Consider the following 20,946-nt stretch of genomic DNA (forward strand, 5'->3'; position numbering starts at 1 on the left):
ACAAACAAAAAACAACAACGAAAAAAACACCACACACACCCAAAATAAGAACATCAAGACAAGACATTATATAGATCAAGGGTATCTGAACGAGAAAAAACAAGTTGTTTGATCTCCTAGTTAGCCTTCTTCTGTGTAGGTAAGGAGAATACCAGGAGAGTTTTCAGCAGGAAAGAGAAATGGTTAGGTATGCACGCTAGATAGATGATTCTAGCAGATCCATTTGTCTACCTGTTTTATCACTCTAGAGGTGGTACTGAAATTATGGAAGAAGATATTTCAAGAGACCACAGATATAGTGGAGCAAACAAGGAGGCTATGGCTTAACTCTGGGTAAAGCCAGTAATAGGAGACAAGCGTCCATGCAAAAAACAATAGGAATGATCAGAGAGGAAAATTAAATTTAAGTAATTTAATTGCTTAACACACTTCAGAAGGACCCAGTAAGATAAACTTTGAAAAATGCCATTTTGTTTTGGCAGCTTGAATTTACTCAGAAATGGATATTAGAACTTTTGGAAGAGTGAAAGAATTATAATGGCTGATGTATGCTATTCTTTTGAGAACTTAGATTAGAAAGAAACCAGTGATGAAAATCAATGCTTAGACAGTGAATTAAGTACCAGGAAAGGGTTTATTTTTACAAAAGGGACTTAAAAGTGTTTATTATTAGAGCTATGTCTCTAATGTTTACTCAAAAGGTGGAAATAAATTGCCATTTATTAGCAATGACCAAAATCCAGGCACTGATTCTCCAAGTGTTACTAGATTATCACATTAATTCTCACAACCATGTTGAAAGATAGCTTAACATTCTGTTTTAGATATAGAAAACTTAATTTCAAAGATTTTAAATATCTTTCAGGAAGTTCCATGAAGCTTTTTAATTTTAATTTTTAAAGTGACATAAAATGTATGTATTTATCATCTACAACATATTTGAAGTCTATATAAATTGCAGGAAGTTACATGACTTTATAATCAGTATTTTTTTCTTTTGTTTGCCATCCACTCAATAGTGGTTCTAGAAAAAATTTAAGTGAATTTAGAAGGATATCTAATATATAATTATGAACAGAAGATAACTCGTCTCTTTTTTCATTGCACACTGCCAGAACAATATATTTTACTTTTAAACTTTAGTATTAAAACTGTATTACGTGTTTTATTTCCTTCCTGCATATCATAGTTCTATGTTTGTTTGGAAAATAAATCATTAAAAAGTTTTCCTCACTTTCCATCCAGATAAACAAAAAAAAGAGAGAGTGGTTAATACTGATATTTAATAATAATTTATATTTTGTTATCAATAATGAATTATACTATAAAATATATAGCTTCACATTTTGTCAGGATTAAATTACTTTCATTTCATTTACTTGCAATGTGTTTGCATTAATTGAAAAACATGGGCTCCCTCTTGTGACAACATCAATGGTTCTATATTTCTTTTGGAGCCACACTAAGTCACCTGTCTATGTTCTTTAATTTTTCACAAGTAAAGTTATATATAATTTTATATAATAATGTAATAGTATTTTTTGATAATTCATTCTACTTTTTTAAAAGGAGGCCAATGTTTGATAATATTCGATTCTAATTATTTAAAGATTTATATAATATTTAAAAATATTGACTTTCAAATTTATATTGAAAATATCAAGGAAAACAGGAAATGACAAATTTAGATTTCCTTGTTTTATATTTTATATGTGACATTAGCTGTTTTTGTTGGCATTCCAAGATATGCACATAATTTACTTTATAGTCTACGTGTTCCCTGTGTTTGATATATGTGCTCATATTTCTCAAAATGCATGGTACTCCTCTCTGTTTTTCTCTGCAAACTATTCATATGTATTGTTTCCACATGCCTCAAGGAAGTAGCATACATATTGAACTACCCATAATGGGAATACCCATAATGAGAAGATCTAAGAAAGAAAAAAAAAATCATAGTTCTTTTTTTAAAATGAAAGCATTATGTGCTGTGTACAAGAGTGATTGTGTTTGTGTGCTTGAAAGAGTATAGTGGGCGCAAAAAAAAGAAAAAATACAAAATCATTATATTCATGGATCTAGCTCTGGAAGGGCTTTTTAGGGTTATTTCAATAGTAGGCTGTTAATTAAGAGACCTGGATTTAATCTTTGCTGTCTCATGGACCATCTGTATGGGATTGGGCAAGTCATGTTTCTTCCTGGTATGTCCATTTTATCATCTGTTTAATAAGATAATTCCATTAAATCAACTTATTTTCTGCATGAACACATCTGTAGGAAATAACATATTTTCCTGGCTCACTTGAGTATTGATTATTAAGAATATGTCTGTGGGGTGATGGAATAGGGACTTTGGTAGTGGCAGGCTGTGAATATAAAGTTGTCAAGACAGAGGGCTATCCAAGGTGAATATGAAATTTCAGGAGCTGAGGGGACATTCCCATTCCCCACTTATTAATTATAAATAAGCTTGATTCTCAGTTCTGTTATCCAAGATTCTGTAAGGCCAAAAGCATTTTGGCAATGCCATACTGATAGGTAATATGAGAACCAAAACTGCAATAAAAATTGTTAATATTTTTTATTTCTATAATTCACATGCTACCCAGCATTTTGCCAGAGTCAAAAAATATAGGCTACAAATTGTGCACTAATTTCAAAAGCTTAAAATGCAGGGCAGGAGTTCCCCTTTCCACCCCAGGTCCCATCAGTCCACACTTTTTGTCACAGGTCTGCTTCAGTTCATTATATTACTTGTCTGATTCCAGGAGACATCTGAGTTTGTGGCCCTAATTAACATATCCAGGACTGTTTTTTATGACCTATGTAACTGCTGTTGGATTTGGTTCTGAGGACTTCTGTGCCACCTGCTCCAGTAAGACTGAGACACAGACTCTTCCAGGGAGCAGCTGTCACTTTCTTCACCTACTCAGGAACACATTCCAGTTCTGAATCTTCGTGTCTGGATCCCTGCTCTCCTTTCTTTCATATTCCTGGGTTCCTCTCTGTTTTGGGTGATACCTAAATGCGTGGCCTGCTTGGTCTTGGAGCTCACTTTTGTTTCAGCATGCCATGTCTCAGGTCACACACAGGCCCGCAGTGTGTGGCCCACAGCCCAGTCTCTCCCTTTAACCTCTACCTTATCCTGGGCCTGATTTGTTTGAGAGAGTAAATCAGTCTCAGGCTAGGAATGAACAACAGCAATGGGTGGCTGCCCTCTCATGGTTAACACCCTTCCATCCATTCATTCCTTCATTAACATCAAAAATATTTATCGAATGACTACGGTGTATTCATTACATTCTTGTTGCTTCAAGAAATTTGGGATTGAATGAGGACACTTTGTGGGAAGCTCAGGACAGAGAACTGGTTCTGATGGCTCATGCAGATGTGACAAAGTAACGTGGTACTTTATTTGGGTATGTTAGTGTGAATAGCCAGAGCTGAACTTCCAGTTATGTGTTTCTTCATTAAAGAAAATCTATGATTCACCTTCTACATGTTGAAAACTGCTTTAAGATTCTAGTGAGAAAGACTGACATGGAGGAAGTGAACACATTATAATGTATAATATTACAAGGGCTAGGGGAAGAAAATGTAAGGTTTTGTGTATGAGCAACAGAGAGAGCGAGAGTGAGGATAGAGGGAGAGAGCACTGCCTGGTAATCTTTGAGAGAAAGATTTTGTTTACTAGATCATTTGTCATAACATATAGTTAAATTTATACATGAGTGACCAGGGGATAATGTCAGTTTTCTGTTAAATTACTGGTAAGGGACTCCAAAAGGGAAGGAGTGGCCTCTCATATTATCTTTATTAGCAACCACCCTCCAGCCCACCCTTCCACACATACCTAGTGTCATATCCTAAGTGTTATGTATGTATGTATGGCTTGTATTTGTGTGGAGGTGTACAAGCATGAATGAGTCTTTATGCACAAATACAAGCCATATAACATTGTGCCTGTGGTGGGCAGAGAATTTAAGCATGCTCCAATTTTAGTTGTTGAGACGTTTGAAATCATGTGCAACTCATGGACAATTTCAGTTTGATGACTCGTTAAAAATAATGTTAGTTTTTAAAAAGATACCTATTCTCTTACCTCAATTGCATTTCTGCCCCTGCCCCCATATAGTGCACCACTTATGAAAAGAGATGATGAAAAACCTTCATACAGGATTATTCAGTTGATAGAATTGTTGTCATTTAACAAAGCACTACTACACACTTTTTCTTCAGCAACTAACTTCAAGGAGTATTGCCTCTATTAACTCTCTGAATTGTGGGATCCTTCACTCTAGTTAGGTAAAAACTGCAAAATGAAGACAAGGAGAACAAGTAACTGTCTTTTTTGACTCATAGAGATTCGTATATTTTGTTTTTGGGAACTCACCTCTTATAGCCTAAAAATCTTGGGATATATGAGCTTGAGTATGTCCATTCCCTCTATGGATTTAAAACCCTGAGCGCCCTGTTTGGTATAGAGTGGGTGTTCTGGTCATGCTAGGTTCTTCTCCTTTCTCTTTACTTTGCATTCTTCAAAAACAAAACAAAGCAAAAAAACCCTCAGAATCTGCGGCCTGATTATAGGTAACTTTTATCCTCAGGTGTCATATTAATATGCGAATAGCCAGCAAGCATGTGGTCCAATCCCATTCAGATAATGGAATGTGAGTATTAAGCTTGTAGCACAGGGCTTTGTTAGCTGTTAGGTTTTTTTTTTTTTTGCTGGTGTGCTAATTGCAAAGTGATCTCCTCTCAGGACATTAAAAAATAAGTCCTTAAAAAACATAAGTTTGCATCTCCTAAAATCTGTGTGTATTTACATTTCTTTTATTTTTTTCTTTTAGTTAATTGCTATTTTAATACAGGGCAGAGCAGGACTGCAGGAGGTGAGGTCCCCTTAGCAAATGGCAACAGTGGGGAGCTTTGAGGCACTTAGCACCGTCTACAGCAGGAAGAGCAGGGATGTCATGTTCCTTGATTATTCCTGGAAAAGAAAAAGCATGGGATCCTCCCTGAGTGCTGCTTGCAAAGCTCTCTCTTAAAACCCCTTTCATTTATGGTTATATTCTGCCTTCCACCTTAAATGTCCCTGTATGTTGTTTGACTAAATCTAGGGGCTGAAAAAGGGATTTTCTCCTTTTAACTGTTTAGTGCCTTCACATAGTGGTTCCCAATCCTGGCTCCCTGGTTTAGCGTTTGGAAGCTTTGCTCCCCCTGAGACTTTCTAAATCAGAATTTCTAAACTTCGGCCTCTTGAAGCTAAGGTTCAGAGCCAGTGCATTTTCATAGAATGGATGTTTAGTAAATCTCAACTGAAAAACATGGACTGAATTAAATTTTTATATTTTATCTGAAATATACTCTCTACCTTGATTGATTTGTTTTATAAATTGTATTCCTCTCATCTAATCTTTTGAATTTGTTCATAATATGAGAAGGCACTAAGAGGAGGTGACATATGGTAGTATATTGTATACACAGAGTTTCTCTCACTTGCATCATTATTGCATTTACCATATTTTTTGCAAATATTTGAATCTTCAGTAGACTAAGAAATCCATAATTCAGGGACCATGTTGTCCTCATTTTCATGTCCCAGGACACAGGCTCATGTCTGAACGCATAGAAGGCGTTCAGAAAAAAAAAAAAAATGCGCAAATGAGTTATAACATTGTTGTAGATTTGTGTCTAAAATATATATGAAAAGTTCTATAATTATTTTAATTTGTACATATAATTAAAATTTATAGATATTGCTCCAGAAACTACTGTTAAAATGATACAGCTCATGTTATTGGATCAGAATTCTATAAAACTAATAAAGGAAATATAATTTGGTTTTGATGCAGTTTACATCTATATTAAGGAATGATTACTAAAAAGATGCTTTAAAGGGCCTGGGAGAACTGGGAAACTTTTGACGGGGAAATCAAAAATGTGCAGTCCAGTGAAGAATTAAACTACTGGGAGTAATAATATGGGCTGATGCACTCAATATAGCAGTAATGCCCTCTGAGAAGGATAGGAAATAATTCAGTTCCTCCAGGCTGCATGGAAGCTAAATACAGTATGACAAGAAATAGTAGCAGGACTCATTATGTCTGATTGCTAATTACCCCTTTGAATGATTCAGTTATGCCTGCTACTAGATAATTAGTTTAGTAATTTATGGCTGCGGCACAAACTAGTATTTTAATTTTTGCAGCACCATTTTCACAATACCTACAGTTCAGATAATACCTTTTTAATTCAATATTAAATTGCTTTTTTGAAGACCTATGAAAGAGCAAATAGTCTTGCATTTTTTTCTACTTGTATTTCATGAAAAAGTTAGGCACTTTATGGAATTTTATTTAACTTTAAACTCCAGAAAAATAACATCTTCTGAAGTCATGTTTTATTATGCTTAATTTTGCCAATTTTGTGGGCAAAGGGGGTGAAATTTTCAAAAAGATTCCATCAAATTACGCAATATAACAGTTGCCAAATTTCATGTTTCAAAAAGACATTAAAAATTGATAATAAACCTTTTCTTTTTACACATTTCTACTTCATACATGGGGTTCTGCTTATGTCTGGTTGTCTGTTCCCAATGCTCAAGAGCTGCAAACTGAGTACAGCTTTTCTGCATTCCCAACCAATTTGGTGTGGTCCACAAGCAAGTCAAAAGCTATCAGATTAAGTAAGAATATTTCTAGTAAGCATTTCCAATTTCTATTTGGGTAAATAAGATTAACTCTAGCCAAAGAGAATATAATTGAGTCTCTATGGCTTAAAGTTTGGCCTTGGGTCAGTATCCTCTTGAATTCACTTTTTTGTTCTCTAATATTCCAACTATATTTCTGGGTTTTATTGGTGAAATAAATATGTAATTATCTAAAATTATTTTGTCATCTTTCATAAACATTGATTTTTAGTTCAGTATCCCAACTACTCTAGTTCAGTTAGTGATATAAAAATAAATCAGAGCAAGAGAGAGAAAGAGGGAAATTGATGTAGTATGCTCCCCAATTCTGATGACTGTAATATATTTTCAGGTCACAGCCCAAAGACAACATTGATCAATGAAATTCACATGACAATTTCAACTTACTCATATATTTATTTTCATTTATATACAGAATGTACATATTTGCCAAATTGTTGAGTGATATTATAAGTTAGGAATTGATTTTAAAATATCCCTTGCCTAGGTGTTGGATTATCAGGCTTGAATTCTTAGTAGCTGATGGAAAAGTTGCCACTTTAAGATCAATATAATTAAGATTAGATAATTTTCACAATGAAAGAGAGCATTGAAATGCTTAGAATAACAAATAAAATTTTGCATTAAATATTGGGTTTTGCCATCCCTAACAGATCAAAATGAATGCTTTAAAATTAATAAGGGACACTGCTAAACACATTGTCTTATGGCTGAGAGTTTATACCTAGCATCTTAAAATTAAGAATATTTGGCATTACTTATTCCCCTTTGCTTTCTACTTGGTACTTTGTTTTTCTCTATAATTCAATTACAAAATGCTCATGGTTTTATTTGCTATATTTTCCTCATACTCGATATTTACCAGTACTGGATCAATATTCTAAAGGGCAGCCCTGACAGCATTATTTCAGTGAACATCAGGCTGATGTTTATTACAGACCAAATCTGTGCCCTTTATTGCCAACAGTCTTACTGGAAATATGTGTTCCTTGACCCATTTAATAAATGTTTACCCACAGATATGGCAGTACGACTCTTTTTCTTCCATACATGCTTTTTAAAAAAAGTTTCTTGCCCGTAAGGCAGTCTATCTAACCATCAAAACATCATATTGACCTTTCCAACTTTGCTCAGGGTGACAGCTTGGTTTGTTTTTGATGCTACTTTTTTTTTTTCCTAAGTTGCTAACTAGAGCTCTCACAAAGTTCTGTGCTGCCAGAGTTTGAGGCAAGTCAATTGTCTTTAGATTTATAATTCATTCTTTTTTTGCTTGTTTTAATACTATTTATATCCTAAAATAAAATGCAGCCCTTATAAAGTGTATAAAAGTATCAGTAATCATTTAAAGTCAAAACTTATAGGTGATTACATTATTGCCAATTATGAAAATCCAATAATATATTTGTTTTTGTCTATATTAGGAAACTTTTTTGGTTCTCGTCTCACTAGTAAAAAATAAAGTAAGCATTGGTTATCAATAAATATGACACATTTACAACTGAATTAGCAACCAACAGGTAGTACTCTTTAGAAGGAAGATGCTATAATGCCTGTATTTCCCTTACAAGTCTCAGGGAGCTGAAATTTTTTTAAGAGTTAAAGAAATGTTGCCAAAGCTTTTAGAATTGCATTGTTCAGTGAATATTGTTGTATTTAGTGTAGAACTGTTTGTGTATTTTTGTACATTTCTATCATTACCTTCTTTTCTAAATATAAAACAGGATAGATCACTGGATAAAAATATCCAAAAGAAAGTCAAAGCCTTTATTTTTGAATTCGTGTATATATGTATATTTATAATTAAGATGCTTGTGGGCATTTCTCCTTAAAGGGAAATTCAGCCAATTTCCTGATTTTATATTCTTGATATAAAGGGGCTGTGTTTACCTTGTTTGAATACACTGCTTAAAATAGATGCAGTACAGTATTTCCTACTGCGTCTCATCAGAGCTTTTAAAGAATTAATTAGACTATCATAGAGTTTGATACTTTGGAGTGCTAAGAATTCTCTTCATAATTTCTTGATATGTGATATTATGTTATTTCGTATGAGCAAGTAGCAATTTTAAACACATATGTGTATGTCCATACAAATATAATAGCTCTATAGAGTTTAAGCAAGTACATATATATATAAACATATGCATATATACGCACATATATAATTAGAGCTCTTGGCTATTTAGAAGCTTAATAGCACATATAATTCTATATCAAGAGGTGCTTAACAATTTCCTAAACTGGAGAGCCTTCAATATGTCTACTTCAGACATGATATCTATGAAGGAAATAGGATGCAGAGAGAGAGAATTATGTATATGATGATAGGAGAGAAAGCAATATTTTATCATACAATTGATTTATTTGTCCAGTTAAGTTTGTTGAGCTACAAATCAAGAACACATTTTAGTATAAACAAGACCAAACCAGAGTTCAGGTCCACAGAGTTTAATATCTAACAAGAGAGAGAGAAATAAACACATATAATTTACAAACAACTCAAAACACGAGATTGCAATCACAGAAATATATTCAAAGTGTCAAGACAACTCAGAGAAAGGAAAGGACAATTAATTTAATATTGAACAATTGTCTTAGACTGATGCTGATATTGTCTGCATTCAGGGACACAGTGTCAATGACATTGAACATCTCTTATTCAGAAATGAATTAAATAAGCTGACTAGTTTCATTAATACCGTCTCAAACAACAGGTTTTGTTGGCTTAAAAAATAAAATCTTGTATGCTCTGAGAGCATGTAGGTAGAAGCAGAGAAAGAATATTTTAAAGCCTTAAGTGGAAGCAAAATGTTGCCTACCATTTCGCAAAATTGGGTACTATTATTTTTATTTGTTTATTTATATCAAGTCCAGATGTAGGCTAATTCAATCTCAAACATGAAAGGTGGGCAGATGTTATCATTAAGGTGTAAAGTCATGCTTAAGATTACATATAATAAATGGACTTCATGTACTTCCAGAATTCCAGTGTCAGAAGTAATGCATCTTTGGTATCAAGTCAGTCTGGACACTTCTAAAAACAAAATGACTATACTGTGCTGTGGGATGTGTGCCACATGGGTATCAGCAAGGAAGAGATAGATTATCTTCCAGGTAGGGCAGAGAGCATGGATGGAATGCTAGCTAGACCAGAGTCAGAGTCATATTCTAGAGATGCAAGATGGGGGAAGTGGTGACTAGCATCAGGTAGAAAAATAATTAGATTTCTAGAAGCTCTGTGTTTGTTGTAAGAGGTAGGGCAAAGCTTTTTTAAAAATCTGATATCAGGTTGTCAACTCTTCCCAGAAAATTGCACATACGTGCACACTGCTATACATAACTTCATAGGCTTCATAGACTACTTGCAATCTTTAAGGATCAATGAGTTCAAGTGGAGGAAGGGATAATGGAAGTAGAGTATTTACCTTCAATTTATAAAGAGCCTCACATTTTAAATCAACTCGATTTGTGTTCGAGATGGGGTCCTTGTTCCAAATGGATACTACAGTTAAAACTACGAGCTAGGGGCCACATGCACTGGCTGAGGCTTTGTGGCCACCTCTTTGATGCTCTCCTTCACTTGGCATTCGCCTTTGCATCTAGTTAAAAAACATTTCATATATCTACTCTTTCAGGAAGCTCTCTTTTAACATTCAATGTTAGTTACTTTCTCATCCCAAAAGTCTCTCCCACAATAGAGTCACAACTTCTATGGAAACAAACAATGTCTCACTCATTTCTGAATCCCTGTTCCCAACACAGTGCAAGGCATGTGGGAGGAGGTACTCAGGAAATCTTTATTTTATGAATGAATAAAAGCTAACAATTATGTATAGCGGGTTTTGCTATGTACTAGAAATTAGAAGTAGAGAATATTCTTCACACTGCAGAAAGACTATATCAATGCATAAAAGATTCACATAATCTGAAGCAAGTTATTTTATCTAAAATGAATTGGGGTAACTATACATAGTATAATATAAAATGCATTGCCATGCAAAGGGGAATAAAAATGAGCCAGGCGCTGCACAGAATTTGGGAACATTGATTGGGGAATAGTTCTGAAGTAGAGGCCTATTGTGTAAGTAAATCTCTGGCTGAGTTCATTGGTCTCCTTTGACTGTTCAGCTAATGTCACTTCAAAACAGACTATGCTTTCTTCATGTTAACCCTTTTTTTAAAAAATTGAAACTGTTCAGGGCTTCAAGACTAGATAAGGTATACCTTATGTCTGGTATGAAAGAAAAGGCATTCACTGTGGAATACAAAACCAGAAAAGTAGCATTATTTTCTTCCAAAAGGAAAAATGAGTTCATTATGAGAGAAGAAGAAACCTTTAATCAGAGCAAAGAAAAATAGGTTCAAATAGAATAAATCTGTGATTTAGCCATTTTCCAAAAGTACTGAGTTTTTGCTGAAAGAATTATCCCAAATTGCTCAGATTTTGGTGTTTGTAGAGGAAAAATAGTTTTTATAGGATTCTGTTGTCTTCATATCAAAGAATTGAGCCATTCAGGGTTTAAATGTTGAAAAATGGATTTAACCTAGACCTAATAGAAGACAAAGTCAATCACAAACATTCATAATAATCAAACAGCCAAAGCTCTCTTACATGTATTTATTTTCTTAAACATTAACAAATCAATTCAATTATTCAGTCTCTTGCTTTCAGGATCTCTAGATTAACTGGGCTGAAATAATCCTTAAGTCCATTTCTATATACATTTCTGTATCTGTTTTATCAGAATTCTTGGTATCTTGGGAATTTATTTTTCCTGAAAACAATTTACATCAGAACTTAAACATGGGCGGTTCATCTGGTCTGCTTGCCTACAATCTTCCTAGTTTCATCTCAGTTCCACTCTATCTTCAGCCATGCTATTTCCTCTGCCTAGTACCCCAACCTCAACCTCAAATCTATCTGATAAGTAGCCCATATTGTTTCTTTAGAACTCAACTGAGGCATACCCTCTCTCTTCTTTCAGTCCATTTTAGATGTATTTTTCTCTCTGTTCCAAGGGTAAAATGTACACAATTATAAAATGTAGTGAGGAAGAGAGACCAATGGGGCAGAGAGACGAGCATGTAGCTCTCTGAAACAGAGACTGGGTGAGGTGTTGCTCCCTAGTGCCTAGACAGATGTTGGACCATTGCAGGATCCCCCAAAAGTTTTTGAATACATTAAAAAATGACCTTTTAAGCTGCAATCATATGCCTCCTCTAAGCACTGCACATTAATTAACTCGTTTAACACAACACTCATCCAAATTTGGTATCACTGTTATACCAACAGGAAGCCAAGAGGATACTAAGGTTCACTAATGGTGTATGACTTTTCTGTAGTCACACAACTAGTAAGTGGCACAAATGCAATACTACCCCTGGGCATCCAGCCCAAACCAAATGTTCTTCTTTATTGTGCTGCATATTCTGACCTGATTATATTATTGAAGGTACTGGATAATTGAGCTTGCTCCTAAAGAAAATTAAAAAAGTGAATGAATGATTCATTGTCTGTCATGCATTCCCTAAGTATTTATCAACCTCTCTCTAGTCATTAATTCAACAGATAATCATTGCGTTTCTACTATGGCACAGGCATTGGGCATCTACAAATGAATAAGATACATTCTGAATACAAGTGACAGATTCAGAAGGGGAAAGCATATTATATATTGTGTTTTGTTCATATTGCATCATAGGAAGTTTCAGCCTACATTACATCATCTTAGAATAAGTACAATTACATCAGCCAGAAAATTTTTAAATTGATATTCTTTATCATTTAGGCATTTAACTCTGACAAAGATACTATAGTACATTTTGCAGTGAATTGATGTAATTGCCCTCCTTGGATACTCAATTTTAGGAGTCTCTTTGAGCATCCACACATTTCTGCAGTATACACAGTTTATGAAACTTACCAGAAAATAAAAGGACTAATCTAAAATTAAGAATCTCTATTTTATTTTTCTACTGACAATGCAAGTGCTTATCTTAAAACATCTAATTTTTCCCCCTTTTCACAGGCAAGCACAACTGTAACACTTCTAGAATCTTAGTTCCTTGCCAGTTGTCATTCTGAAGCACAAATGGAATGCAGGGTTTGGAAGTTGTATTTGCTCTGCATTAATAAAAGAAGTAAAAGCTGTTTTTCCCTCATCCCTAAATGATGTACCATAACTCATAGAATAGATAAGTAGTATTACAAGATATCATTTTCACAGCCACTCTTCTAATCCTAGCTCTGGATAATATAAATAATAGAGTTCACTTTAAAATTTTTAAATGCTTTTTGATGGCAGGAGTGTCTTTCATTTTTGTTTTTATTGATAACGTTCTCTATCCTTAAATTAACTTAAATCATGCAGGCCATGTTGCCTTTTACCAAATGTCTTTAGCAGTTCTAATGATATACAAAGTGTTGTTTTTGCAGTATTTTGAAAAAGGGACATATTAATGTTCCACCTTTAGAAACTTTTTTTCACAAGAATTGAATCACTTTCTGATTGTTCTGTATGACATCATTGTAGATGTATAACACTTTGTGGCTTATTTAAGTTTATTTTAAGCATTCTCTAATATCTTACACCTTGTCTTAACCTCAGTATTAATCCTGTTGGTTACATAATTTGTATTCTTTTAGGCCTATTTCATTATTTTCACGACTTTCTCCTTTCTACTCATCTTGAGCTGATGAACTTGAATTATCCTTTTGCTGTAAACCTTAAGTCAGACCAAATTAGAATAACTCCTCTCGTTTTTTCTATAACTATTTTTCCTTTCTTGTATTATTACTCCTTACCACATTGTATTGGACTTGTTTAGGTAATTATCTGTCTTCTAAATTATGCTATGTCATCTACAAGATATCAAACTGTATCTTATTTATAGAGGATATTTTATGCTTTTAGACCCAGTGCCAAGCACAGCTTCTGACATAGAGCACATCCTCAAAAAGCGTTTTTTAAATTGTTGAATATAAATAGCCTAAAAGACCATTGGCATCTGCTCACAATTAATTTTTACAGCCAAATAAATTAACATCCTGTTGACCTCAACTTAATTCTTTTTTTTTTTTTTTTTTTGAAACTTAAATAAATTTAATATACAATGTACGGTTTAATTATTAAACCAAGTTAATAACAACAGGATTAGTGAACTAGAATACTGAGATGAATAAATAAAAGAACTACAGAAAAACGAAATGATCACAATACAAAAATGATTATACATGTACAAAGAATAAAATGAAATGAAATCAAATACATCAGTTTCACTAGCTTACATACAAATAACAAATCACACTAATAACAAATATTTATAAATTTCTGAAACTGAATATCAGATGGGAACCCTTGAAGGCAGAAGTGTATTGTGATTAATAGTGACCACCAATAAAAAATACTCAACTTAATTCTTTCATTTGTCAGGAAATAAAATTTGAATTGTTTGAAATAATCAACTTCATCTGTACTTTGCTCTAATAGTTCCTTGCATGTGACAATTGATGGTTTGCTATTTAAATAATATTACAAATGTCAAAGATGATAAATGTGTAGTCCTCCATCTTCATAACCTGGCTGAGTGTAGATATTGTAAAAATGTCCATTTAAGTAAAACAATGAGGGCATAAAAGTACAATTCTGTGTTTCAAACCATGACTCAAAATTAAATCTTTTCAACACATGTTTTAAAGAACACATAGGGTTCTATACTGTATCTAGAATTTTTCTTATATTAATTGTTGATTATATCAAGTCTTGAGTCTTGGAACAGAAATTCATTTTATTTCAAATTTGGACTCACATGATACTGTGATATGCTTTCCCCTAATTACAGAGCTGCTCCATTATCTTTCCTTTCTTTCTTCTTGAGGAAAAAATTCATTGAAACATGTTTTAAGGACAAAAGATTTCAAACTTATAAAAATATTTCATAGTCTTATAAAAAGAAAAGGTAAATCAAAGTTGGAACCTAGTGGTCTTTGTAATGCCACTAAAAGTTCATAGCTGATAGGAAGAATGATTTATCACATAAAGAGTAGTTTAGTTAACCTAACAAAACAAAAATAGGTTATATTTTGCTTGTATGGTATTAAAATATAAAATTATAAACATTAGTATTGATAAAGGTTATTTCTAAAGCCACCTTATATTTTAAGTAGATGATTTTCAGCAGATCACCTTCTGTCTTAGATGAAGTATGTATGTACTTTTTTATTTAAATCAAATGAGATACCATGAGAATGAAGAATACTCAAGGGAATAAAAATCATTTTGAATTATTAATTTTGATTGTATTTTAAAATGAAAGCATTTGCTACTAAAAATTCTTGAAACATAATGACAGTAAGAAGTAAAAATAATAAGTCAAACAAATGCAAGCTAATTTATAAATATTTTATAACATTTATTGAGCTTCTAGATTGTATATGAAACTAATGGAATAGATGTCAACATAACAGAGAATTGTATGTAGTGTGATAAGGCAATGATTAAAGTCTACAAAAGGGATTATTAAATCATCTAAAAGGGACAGTTAACCGAGACTGAGAGGTCTAGGAAAACTTTTTAGAAAATGTTGCAACTGAGTTGAAATTTGAAGAAGTAGGAGGCATAACAAGGCGAATAGGAAAGAAAAGGAAATATATTTCAAAGCCATGATTGGAAGATTAGGACAAACATGGTCAACCAGGGAATTGTGTAGGAGTGTAAACTGTAAATAAAAGTAAACAAACATAAAATGGGGAGGCAACTGGTTTTAAATCATTAAAGGTGTTGTAGGTCATGTTGAGGAGTTTATCATGAAAGCAATGGGGAGTCATTGAAAGAGGTTAAGCAGAAGTACCAACATCAGTATAAGTCCTTTGCAATGGAGGAATGGAGGCATGGGTGGTAAAGATGGTTCTAACTGTGGGGAATGGGAGCCGGGGAGAGGACAGTGGATTGAGAGATTTTCTGTTTTTATGGCTTCTATTTTCTCTATAAATAAAATTGCTGAAATCATCTCCAGTAAGTGAGAGAGAAGATAGTGGAGTAGAATGTTTATGGAATGTGGTGAACACATAAAATATCATCTGTGGGGAAATGGGACTGAGAACTCATCTGCCAAGCTATAAGGAATGATTGCTGTGTGTGTTGAACTTCCTCTTCAGTTTTTTAGGATACTGCTTCACGTATTTCTTCTGCTTCTTTGGAAGTCCATAGGAAAGGACAGAAAACACAAATTCTTAAACTATAGAAATGTAGATAGGTTGATATGAAATTTAGATTTTACTTTATATAAAAAACAGGAACAAAGTTTAAAGATGTTGAAGTGTAGTCGAAGTGATGAGATGTGGGATTTTGGCTAAATACAGAAGGGAGTGAAATGTATTTGCAAGTATACAAATATACCTGGAGGTTATACACATGGGTATGAAAATCTTGAAAGGACAGAATGGTATTTTGAAAAGGTAGAATGCAGGATTTTAAAATGTGCAATAACTGAGGAGGGCTTAAATAAATTATGGAAGATCTATATTTGTGGAAGTCTAAATGGGTAGAATGCTTATGGAAGCAATTTAACCTTGTCCATCAACTTTAAGTGCAAATATCATTCAACCCAAAAATTCCACTCCTACAAATTTCACCTCCAGGTATATTTGTATACTTGCAAAGTGAAGGCTGTACAGGGTATTTTGTTGCTGCATTGTTTGTAAGAGTAAAATGCCCATCATAGAGAACTGCTTAGGCTTATTATGGTGCATCCATAAAAATGGCATTATGAAGCTGTAAAAAGAAATGCAAAAACTCTTTATGGATGTAAAATGTTCTTCAAGATACAAGGTTAATTTAAAAAGAAAAACATCAAGGTTCAGAACAGTGTGGTATAATGCAATCTAAAAAAAGGGGGAAAAGCCTATATATGTATTTGCATACCTGTGTATAAGATACTTTCAAATAAATGTATACGAAAATAATATAACTAGTTACTGATGAGAAGTTGGAGGGTCGGGGAACAATAGTGGAAAAAGAACTTTTGTGGTCATTTCATTGTATATTTTTTTCATACAGTATAAATTTTGAATTATAAGAATGCATTACTATGGGGACATTTTAAAAAATCAAACTATAGATATAACAAATATAAGCATATAAGTTTTTGTAAATCTTGGTAGCTTGGAAATATATTCAAAATAATGAGCTTAGGGCAGGGAAGAAAAAAATTACACAAGAATATACCTATAACACCGACATAATGCAGGCATAGTAAAATGATAAGAGAGTACACCTAAAATATCAACAGTGTTTGCTAAAGGTGGTAGGATTGGATTGCAAGCAATTTTTATTCTTTGCATTTTGAATATATCTTAGTGCATATGCAGTATTTACATTTGAGCAAGTTGGCCCAATGTGCTATGAATGTTATTACTAAAGGAGAAAAATTTCTAAAAGATTACTCTGAGATAATTCCTGAGGCTCCATTCTTTTAAATGTGGAAACCCTGTTTTTGATAGTTTGCAATGAAATATAATACAGAGAAATATAGAATCTTCTATGATACCTTCCATTTTAATCAAAGATCAAAATGTTGTGACAGATGTACCTACTAAGAACTTTTATCTGTTATCATAAATAAAATGCATTCACTCATCTAAATTAAGAGAATATTGCAAGAATGAGGCTACAAGACAAATCTAATGAAGAGTAATATGGAATGTTAGAAGGCCCACGGAATTCACAAGTAAAATGAATAACCATTCAATTTTACATCTTCAGTATAATTGACAATAAAGGAATAACTTCCATTAAACATTCAGATAAACAACCATATTCTATAAGTACCGTGTCTGCAAAATCTTGTTTTCTGGAACAAGCTAAAAATTTTAGTACAGTTGTAAAATTAAATCTTCTGAAACATGTCTGTTTTTTTCAGTTAATAATTCACAAGTCTATTAAATGTATGGTCATGAGAGAGGTCAAAAAAGAATGTTATACTTCTTCATGGCACAAACTAATTATTTAAAAGTTGATGTTAATGCATTTACTGTAATTGGGATTAGATTTTTTGAAATAGCCTTCAATTGAATGGTTTTAGAAATGTGGAAACATCTAAGCAGTAAGATTACATATGTCTTCATCCCCCTTCCTCATTTCTCCCCCTATCATTAACATCTTGCATTTAGAGTGGTACATTTGTTATAATTGATGAGCCAGTCTTGATATGCTATTATTAACAAAAGTCCATAGTTTACATTAGGATTCACTCTTTATGTTATATTTTCTGTGAGTTTTGACAAATGCATAATGACATGTATCTACCATTACAGTATCATACAAAATAGTTGCCCAGATTGCAGCAGTGCCATTTTATGTTTCTACCAGCCATGAATGAGAGCTCCTGTTGTCATACTTCCTTGCCACCTTTTGGTGTAATCCCAGTTTATTTTTTATTTTTTATTTTTTATTTTAGCCATTCTAAAGTGTGTGGTGATATCTTGCTGTTGTTTTAATTTCCAGTCGCCTAATGATGTATGTTCATTGCTTATTTGTCATCTGTTTATCTTCTTTGATGAGATGTTCTGCAGATATTTTGTCCATGTTTTAATTAGATTGTTATCTTATTGTTGCATTTTAAAGGTTCTCAATATGTTTTGGACACCAGTTTCTTCTGGGATATGTCTTTTGCAAATGTTTTCGTTTCTTCCTAATCTGACTTGTTCCATTCTCTGAACTGTATTTCAAAGAGCAGTTTTTATTTTAGCGAAGTTCAGCTTATCATTTTTTTTCTTTTACGTATCATGCTGTTGGTTTCGCATCTGAAAAGCCATTGTCAAACCTAAGGTCACCTAGATTTTCTACTAGGTTATCTTCTAAGAGTTTTATACATTTGCAACTTATATGCAAGTCTATAATCACTTTTGAGTTACTTTTTGTGAAATGAATAAAGTATGTGTCCAGATTCATTTTTTTTTTTTTTGCATATGGATATCCAGTTGTTCTGGCGTCATTTGTTGCAAAAGGCTTCATTTTGTAAAACTTATTTTTCTTAATTTATTTACTGACTTTCTAGTCCCTTCATAAAATACATGGCTTCAAGCTCATTTTTCTCTCTACTCTGTTTCCTCCAAACTATCCCACACGTTTAAAAGGAATCTTCCATATTTTTCTAGCCACTTTTATAATGGGGAATGTCTTCCATAACATCCTGAAGTTCATCATCAAATTCACACTAAGGGATAGGTGATGATTTTATAAAGCAACCCACCTTTGTTTTGTATAACCTGAGTTATTCATTCATTCATTAATTCAACATATATTAAGCACCCATTTTTTAACAGATATTAGTCCAAGAAATTATTATACTGAAGCTAAAAGTACTATATCCTGGTTCATCCTTTTGAGAAATGTACAAATATTTGTACTCTTAAATGTCGTTGACTTTCGTATTTGTTAGAGTATCTTTCATTCTTTCTCATAGTTTAGCAGTTTTCTGTTCTTCCAAACATTCCTAATGTGACATTGATATACTTGTATCTGGGTGTAATTTCACTTGTCTATTCTCCCCTCATGACATTGTTTACTCAGTTATAGACAATCGCTCTAGAAGTCTTCCATTAAGTGGAGTGTAAAATGGGTCTATTGCTTTCTGTGACATGGACAACATCCTGTATTAAGCTTTAAATCACTGGTATTTTTGCTGCCCAAATAGCATACTGAACTATCATATTAAATTCATTATAAAATTAACATTTGCCTGATGGTCATATTCAATATTTTTCCAGTGTGGAAAATCTCAATATGAGGTGCCTTGAGGGAATGTAGTAGTGGGGGACTAATTTTAATTAATTTTAATTTAATTGTGTATTATACCAAGGTATCCAAAGAGGCAATGTACTATAATAGAAAAATGCTGCATTTGACATCGTGAAATTCAGATTTAGCGTGTGTCTGATACATATTAGCGGGTTGTGCTCAGTAAGTTATTTAACTTCTTTAAGCTTAGGTTTATTCCTCTGTAAAATAACGATGATACCAATGCTTGCCTTTTCTACTTTCTAATGTGTTTTGAGAAATTAACATTGAAATATATATGAAAATAATTCTAAGGTTTACTGAGAAATAATTTACATACCTTAAAAAATCACCCTTTTTAGTGTACCATCCTATTGATTTTAATAGATGCACATAGTCATGTACCCACAATCTGGTATAGAACAATTCCATCACCCCATATATTTCCACTTGTCTCTTTGTTTTTTATGCCTGGCAACTACTGGTCTGCTTTGTATCCCTATAGTTTTGCCTTTTCTAGAATGCCATATAAATGGAATCATTCTGCGTGTGGCTTCCTTCACTTGTCATAATTCTTTGACATTCTTCCATGCTGCTGCATTTATCAGTATTGAGTTCCTTTTTTATTAATATATTTTTAAAGTTTTTAATTTTATTGAAATCCAGTTCATTATTTAAAAGAATTAAAACAAACCTTTTTTATAAGTTATTTTTAAATTACTTGATTAAAGATGTACACATCCACTTGCGTAGAATATAGAGGCAATAACATTAAGAGAACAATTATTCAAGGCCTAGACTATCATTTTTGGAAATATTTATCTATTTATTTCAGATAAAAACTGAATTCCCAAGGGCATGTTTTTCAAAAAATATAACTTTGTAATATTTGTGGTCATATAGTTTGAGATGAAATTAAAAACAGGAGGTGGTTTTCTTGAAAAGTGTGGATTGAAAGGCCAAGGTGTGACTGATTGTATGGGTTTTTTTTTTCTGTTGCCAAAAAAAGCCTTTTTGAGCTGAACAAAAAAGGTATAAAATTAAAGTAATTGCACTCTTCAAATTTTAGTAGCAACATGAAATCTTGCTGGCAATTTGATGTTTTACTGACATTGTGGCCTGCCAGCATATTGTGAGGTACATCAGATGTGAATGCTGCTTATTTTCCCCAGTGACTTCTAAATGGTCTTGTGGAGTAGCTCTTATGATACGCCAGCAGTGTGTCAGCAGAATACCAGTTTGTGTTCCAGAGCCTGCCTCTTTAAATCTGAAAGTTATCCCATGTCCTTTTCTTGTTTCTTCCAAATTCTCTACTCATTGTATATAATTATATGTTAGAGGGATGATTACACACCAATGAATTACAATCAAACTTGGCTTGTTAGTATATAAAGCTTTGGTTGTTAATCACAATCATTTAAATAGAAGCTCACCCTCCCTGAAATGCAGATGTTA

The 20,946-nt window shown here is 33.0% G+C and overlaps 1 protein-coding gene across 5 annotated transcripts in view; it reads left to right on the forward strand.

Annotated features, from left to right (window-relative positions):
• Positions 1-20,946, forward strand: part of RALYL (RALY RNA binding protein like) — a 717,288-nt gene that overhangs the window by 259,859 nt on the left and 436,483 nt on the right. The window lies entirely within an intron of this gene.

Source organism: Pongo abelii, chromosome 7, assembly GCF_028885655.2.
Source record: "Pongo abelii isolate AG06213 chromosome 7, NHGRI_mPonAbe1-v2.0_pri, whole genome shotgun sequence".
Taxonomy (NCBI): domain Eukaryota; kingdom Metazoa; phylum Chordata; class Mammalia; order Primates; family Hominidae; genus Pongo; species Pongo abelii.